General features: G+C 40.3%; 1 pseudogene; it reads right to left on the reverse strand.

Annotated features, from left to right (window-relative positions):
• Positions 1–375: 375 nt before the first annotated feature.
• On the reverse strand, positions 376–6,428 carry LOC112173975 (annotated as a pseudogene).
• Positions 6,429–6,628: the final 200 nt, after the last annotated feature.

The following is a 6,628-nucleotide window of genomic DNA, read 5'->3' on the forward strand; positions in this document are numbered from 1 at the left end:
AGGGATTAAACTTATTATTATTATTTTTTGATAAAAAGGGTTTGAAACTCAGTCACACTGGGAGGCTCATCCCCACGCCCATATTATTATTGATTATATATATTTTACCGCATCGAGGGGGACGTAATACCTGAACCCCAAGCATGCATAGTTGTGTTACAATTATCCTCATAGAGTACATCCTACAGGAATCCAGGTGCCTCATCTAAAGAAAGATCCACAACGTAATCCAAACTAGCAAAGTGAGCTAACCTATGAGCTACATGTACTATTTGCTTCACGATATATATGTCAAATTCTAAAAGAGTCAAAAAAATTGCAAATTGAAGGGATTAAACATATTATTAGCTCACAAAGTGCACAAGTGAAAGTAGCTTACAAAGGGATTAAATTAACTAACATATTTCTGTGAACTACTTACAATTATTCTCAAAACCACAGATCCATTATTCCATTACATGAAACAATGTCCTAAGTACAGCGACAACAACCACAACCAACCACAAAGAAGAAAGCTAGCAAACTCATACTACATCGACTCTTTCGAGGATGAATAATAAGTACTGAGTCCAGACCCAAAAGGCTTCTGATTATAACAGTCAAGGATGTCACCATAACCAATCCCAAGCAAACAGGGGCGGACCCATCATTCGGTCTGATGGGGTCCGGACCCCCCTAAGCTATTTGGCAGATATATAATATAGAAAATTACACACAAGTGTCATTTTAAAACTTTAATTAGCCATAAGGCCACCTAATTTTTCTTGTACACATAAGGCCATTTACATTCACAAATTATTTCATCCATGACAATTTTACCCTTCTACCTAAGCCCACTCTCATTTTTACATCGATCACAAATTGTGATTCACAATTCACAAATCCATCTACTTCTCTCTCTCCCCCCTCGATCACAATCTCTCTCTCTCTCTCTCTCTCTCTCTCTCTCTCTCTCTCTCTCTCTCTCTCTCTCTCTCTCTCTCTCTCTCTCTCATCCCTCGATCTCTGCCTCCGATTCCGGCGACCACCAGCACGACGCTCTCTCGGTCCCTCTCTCTCCTCGATTACAGTCTCACAGATCACATCTTGGTCTGCACCTCCAATTCCGGAGACGATCGTCGCGGTGCTCTCTATCTCTCACATTCATAGATCAAGGATCTTCATGGCGCCGGCGTGATGGTGCTGCTCCACTCTAATTCCACCGCCTTATGTCGATTGATGACTGGGAGGACGCAATCAGGTGACCGAAATTGGATTGGCTTATTCGAACAATTCGGCTGCAAAAGGACTTTGCTCCACCGCTGAATTTCAGGTCATGCAGAAGATGACGGCAAAGAAGAAGCTCCGATTGGGAGCTACCTTACTAGAGGCGAACTCAGATCTATCTAATTCTCTACTCTACTCATATCTTTGAGATCAGTAAGTTGCAAGAGGTCCTTTCACTAAGTTCCGGCGTGCAATTGTGCTCGGACGAAGCGACTGTGTCGGAGAAGGAGATGGACGGTAACAGAGCATCAATTCCAGAATTATATTTCAGTAGACGTTTGATTTGTGCATTTGTTCTCTTAATATGTCTAGGATCATTAGTTAATTTTGTGATTTTGATGGATTAATTAGTTTCTTAAGTTCTAAGACCATGATATGGAATCAAACTATCATATGCTGGAGAATAGAGAGAGGTTGAAATTGTTTATGTCTATCTACACCGACGACTACAGTTGCTTTATAATCTGCAAGTACAGTACCATTTCAAAACATGTTGAGCAATTGAGTTTATAAAATGATGCTACTGTAAACATAATTTAGTGTGTTATCAAACTTCTTTTGAATGAAATTGAATCTTAATTTTATGCCTCATTGTTGAATTTGGATGCTATGGTATTTGTGTTAATTTGTCAGTTTGATATTTGGATTCAAGTTTTGAGCCCAAGACATGGCTTAATCAAAGAATTCACCTTGACCCTATAATGTTATTTTCTTAGTTAGTAGGTGTTGTGGAGTGTGGCATGTGAATATGAGAATACCTATTAACTGGTTTGTTATTGATTTTGGACGATTTGGCAAAATTTGCGCCCAATTGGATTTGTGTTTGTTGAAATTACGAGTAATAGTTTTCTGTCTTCAGGAGTAATTTGGTTCAGTTTGGTAGTACCTTTTGGTGCTAGTAAGAGTAGTTTTTGGTATAGATTATAGTGGCTTTTGTTGTTGGTGACAGTAGTAATCTGGACAGTATCTTTTCTTGTTGGTGAGCGTAGCTTTTTCTGTTGGTGACAGTAGTTTTTCTTGTTAGTGAGAGTAGCTTTTTATGTTGGTGACAGTAACTTTTGTTATCTCGCCGGAGAACTCACTGGAGTAGCTTTTGGTGTTGGTAAGAGTAGATTTTAATATTGTTGGCAGTAGCTTCTGTTTCCTTGCCAGAGAACTTACCGGAGTAGCTTTTGGTGTTGGTAAGAGTAGATTTTAATGTTGTTGACAGTAGCTTTTGTTTCTTCGCTAGAGAACTTATTGGAGTAGCTTTTGTTGTTGGTAAGAGTAGATTATGGTGTCGGGAATAGTTGTTGGTGGGGATAGTAACTTTTGATTTTGGGAAGCGTAACTTTTGTTGCTAGTGATAGTAGCTTTTGTGACCTCGCAGGAAGTTTCCGGAAATCTCATCAAAGTAACTTTTGTTGCTAGCTACAATAGCTTTTGGTGTTAGTGACAGTAGCTTTTGTGGTCGTCGGAGTTGATCGGAGACCCGCCGGAGTTCGCCAGAGGTCGGCCGAAGACTTGCCGGAGTTGACCGAAGACCTCGCCAGAGAGGAGAGAGAGAGAATGAATGTTGATTTTGTACTCTAGTGGCATTTATGTAAATATATTGATTCTTAATATCCAAAATATAACACCCTTTTTAATCTAGTGGCCTTATGAGGGAAAAAACTAGTTGGTAGTTTTATGGCTAAAAAAACATTCAAATATGCACTTATATGTAATTAATTCTATATAAGAGATATTATATGTCTATTATTAATTAAACTATTGATTTATGTGTATGTGCAACGGCTGGACCCCCCCTTCTAAATTGAATTGTACACATAAATATATAATATTCTAACCCCCACCTCCCCCACTCTCTAAACCCACGTGATTGTCCCTTTGTCAGGTTAAAAATAAAATATTAATATTCATTTAATTAGAAATTTAGGATAAGAGAAGAAAGTCAAGACATAAATTAATAAATATTCATATATCATTAGGATTTTGACAGCTTTTATTCTATATATTGGGGTTGGCGGTTTGCAAATTCTATAACCTAATTTTTTTTTCTCTCGCACCAGGCAAAGCAAAAAGGTCCGATACCTTTATTTATTTTTTGTTATATTATATTTTTTTCCATTCTTTCATTTTGCTTTGTTAGATTGATTTTAATTTTTATTTTTGGCTTATTTTTTCACAATTGATTTTGTTGAATACTCATTGTTTATATGTAATTTTTTTTTCTTTTGATTTGTAGATGAAAAAGTCATCCACACAAAAGACACTTGATTCATGATTTACTAAAAGAAAAACGCCCGAAAACTCTGAATTTAGTGCTACCTCACTACAATCTGATATTAAGACTCAAGATTTTTAAATTATTTTTATACTATTGTTTTTTTTTTTTTTAACTTTCAACTTACGTTATGTCTGGACCCCCCTAAGATCAAATCCTGGTTCCGCCATTGCAAGCAAAACACAGTACCTCTTGAAAAACCCAATGCAGTCCGCCACTCTCCCATCCTATCCTTTACCACATTCGAGTCCACCGTTGATGATATTTGTGATCGTACCATACCCGGAATACCTACCCGCTGACTGATCAGCTCCGGAAGGGTTCCATCTCCAGGTGTTGACATCATGGTATGAGGGCTTGGGTGACTGAGGTCATCCAGAACCAGATTGCTGTCTTGAAGGACATGACAGGGTCTGTGGCAACAAGGTCCGGGTCGTTCAACAGGTTCGCTCCTATGGCCTTTCCACACTGCCCGTAGTTGTAGCTCCTATGAGTAGTATTGTAACATAATATGCAGATACCATTAACTTTTGTGCAAAAACAATTATTTCAATGGTTTAGAACAAGTTCTGATCCAAAAAATTAGTTGCTTACCAAGAAAGTTGAATAGAACCTCGGCCATAATACCGCTTACCAGCAGCACATGGGTAATTTGGATCCCAGGCACAGTAAGCTCCTGGATTTTGCTCCTTGTTATAACAATAGCCCCATGAGTTTGGTCCATCAGGGGCAGTCCCCCATCCCCCTGAAATTTTATGAGTTGCGCGCATTCTATTCATAGTACGGAGATGTTTTCTTATTATACAAGTATGATGTACCTGTTGTTTTATATTATGCGACTAGCTATAATCTAAACTATTAAATGAGTAGCATATGCTTTTTATATAGTAACGTGTGATGTGAGAATGATTGTCGAACAACATAATCAATATGCATGTATGTTGACCGTACAGGAAAGAAATTATCAACCTAATTTGGGTAATCTATCTAATTAATATATGGAGGCATTGTTCGTACGAGTCACTCGCAACCAAACAGAAAAGCCATACTCTATCTCATAGGAGGAGAGAAAAACGGAGCGTTTTAGGGTTGGGGTTTTCAAAACGCTTTCTATTGCTTGTCCGGCGGCCCTTCTGTGCCAGCTACGGCGCCATGCCTCGCTGGCATGAGATAGGAGCAGCTGGACGGGCCTCTGGTTCTTTTGCTCTTTGCTATGAAAAGCTTGGCTATTTGGGCATGGTTTTCTTCCATTCTCTGGTGGCGGCGCTACTGGTATTGCGAGTCGGCCCGCGCATATCTGGTGTGGGCTGGGGGATGGCTTCGGGGTGACGTGATCTGGTTGGGGTTGTCCTTCGTTGCCGTGGTGGTTCTGTCTAGTAGAGCGTCGGTGATTGACATGATGGTGGTGGGATACATTGGAGATGGTGGAGCTTATGGAGGCTGCGCAGAGGTGAAGGTGGTGTTAGGATGTTGATTGACGAGATCTGTGGCAATCTCGTCTGGGTTCATGCGTGGCGGTGGTTGGTGGCTCTATGGGCGTGGAGTCTGAAACTGGGGCGTTGACTTGGGTTTGGGATGATGTATGGAGCTTGGTCAGTCACCGACGGTGGGTTGGATATCAAGTGGTTAAATCGATTAGGGCAGTGGCTGTGTAGTGGGTGGGGGGCCGTTACTGGGCAGGTGGAGGTGGCGGTGCCTGAGCGGTTGATCAATCATGGTAGTTTCTTTCAGTTTTTTATTAGGGTTTTAGTTTCAGGTTTTGGTTAGGTCAAATAAAATGTCCCTACTCAATTGAGCTAGGGTTTGGAGGTTTTGGTCATGTTGTGGAGCCATCTATATGGTGTTACTCCTGGGAACAATATGTTACAATTTCGATGTTGTTTGGTTATCAACGGAAAGGTGGATTTCCCTTGCACGTGGTTTGGCAATTTATGGACACAGCATGGAAGAGGGTGGAGTGGTTCGTCTGGATGTTGGTGACGAGGTCGTATCGTGACACTCGGGATTGGTTATCGTTCTTTGTAGCCTGGGGTGATAGGCGTAAAAATTGGTTAGGGGTTGGACCTTTTCGGTTCATGGATGTTACTATTAATGACGGACCCATAACTAGGGATCTTGGTAGGAATATGTGCCGTGATGTTGATACCACAACCGGTTATTCCAATGCTTTGTAATTTTTTTGGTTGTTAATGGATTCTATTTCTTCTATAAAAAAAACGAGTCACTCGCAACCCTTTAAGCAAGACCAAATTTACAATGACCAAATTTCAAGCAAGAATGCATCATATATGCTCTGGGCAATAGGGCGTCGTGTAATGTATTAATTATACAAACTAACCTCTCTTAATTTTTTTATTCCAAGATTGTCTATGGGAGAACTACGTATATTTTCAACAGGTATATATGTTGATTTGGCTGCTATATTTGTGGGGAAAAACAATGCTTTTAGATCACATTGACATGCCCATGTAATTATGCCAAATCTTAAGAAAGCAATTACTAATTACCAGTAGTTTCATGAGAAGTTTGGGCTAAGAAAGCAGCAATCTCCCTTTTACGGGTGGCAGTGTCACCAGTAGTAGCAAAGCCGGGGAAAGCCTTGGCAGCTGCAATAAAAGCATCGTAAGTATAAAACCATTTGGCAGGGCAACCACCATCGTTTCGATGCTTAAGTATCTGATCAAAGGTGTTCTGTGATACTAGACCCGCGGCCGCATTGGCTTTGGCAACCGTTGCCGCAATAATCAGGTGTAGTGCCACACCAGCCATACTGGCTGCAGCATTGCCCTCCCGGGCACCAAGCACCTCCTACTTGCCATCCACATTCCTCTGCTGAGCCTCCTAGGATATTAAAGGACAATAGAAGAGAAACAAATGACAAGGCCAAGTACAACATTATGGTACTGATTTGTTTGATGTTTGAGAAAGCCTATTGTGGCCGAATATATAGGTTGATTTTTATGAGATGGCTTTTGTTTCACTAATATATAAGTAAAAAATGGTGGGGAGGAATTTTGTCAATCTCATCTATTTTATTTCCATAGAAAGATAAAGAAATAAGCTAGGGTGGCTTTAGCCCTTTTTAACCTCCCTATT

This window comes from Rosa chinensis, chromosome 6 (genome assembly GCF_002994745.2).
Source record: "Rosa chinensis cultivar Old Blush chromosome 6, RchiOBHm-V2, whole genome shotgun sequence".
Taxonomy (NCBI): Eukaryota; Viridiplantae; Streptophyta; class Magnoliopsida; order Rosales; family Rosaceae; genus Rosa; species Rosa chinensis.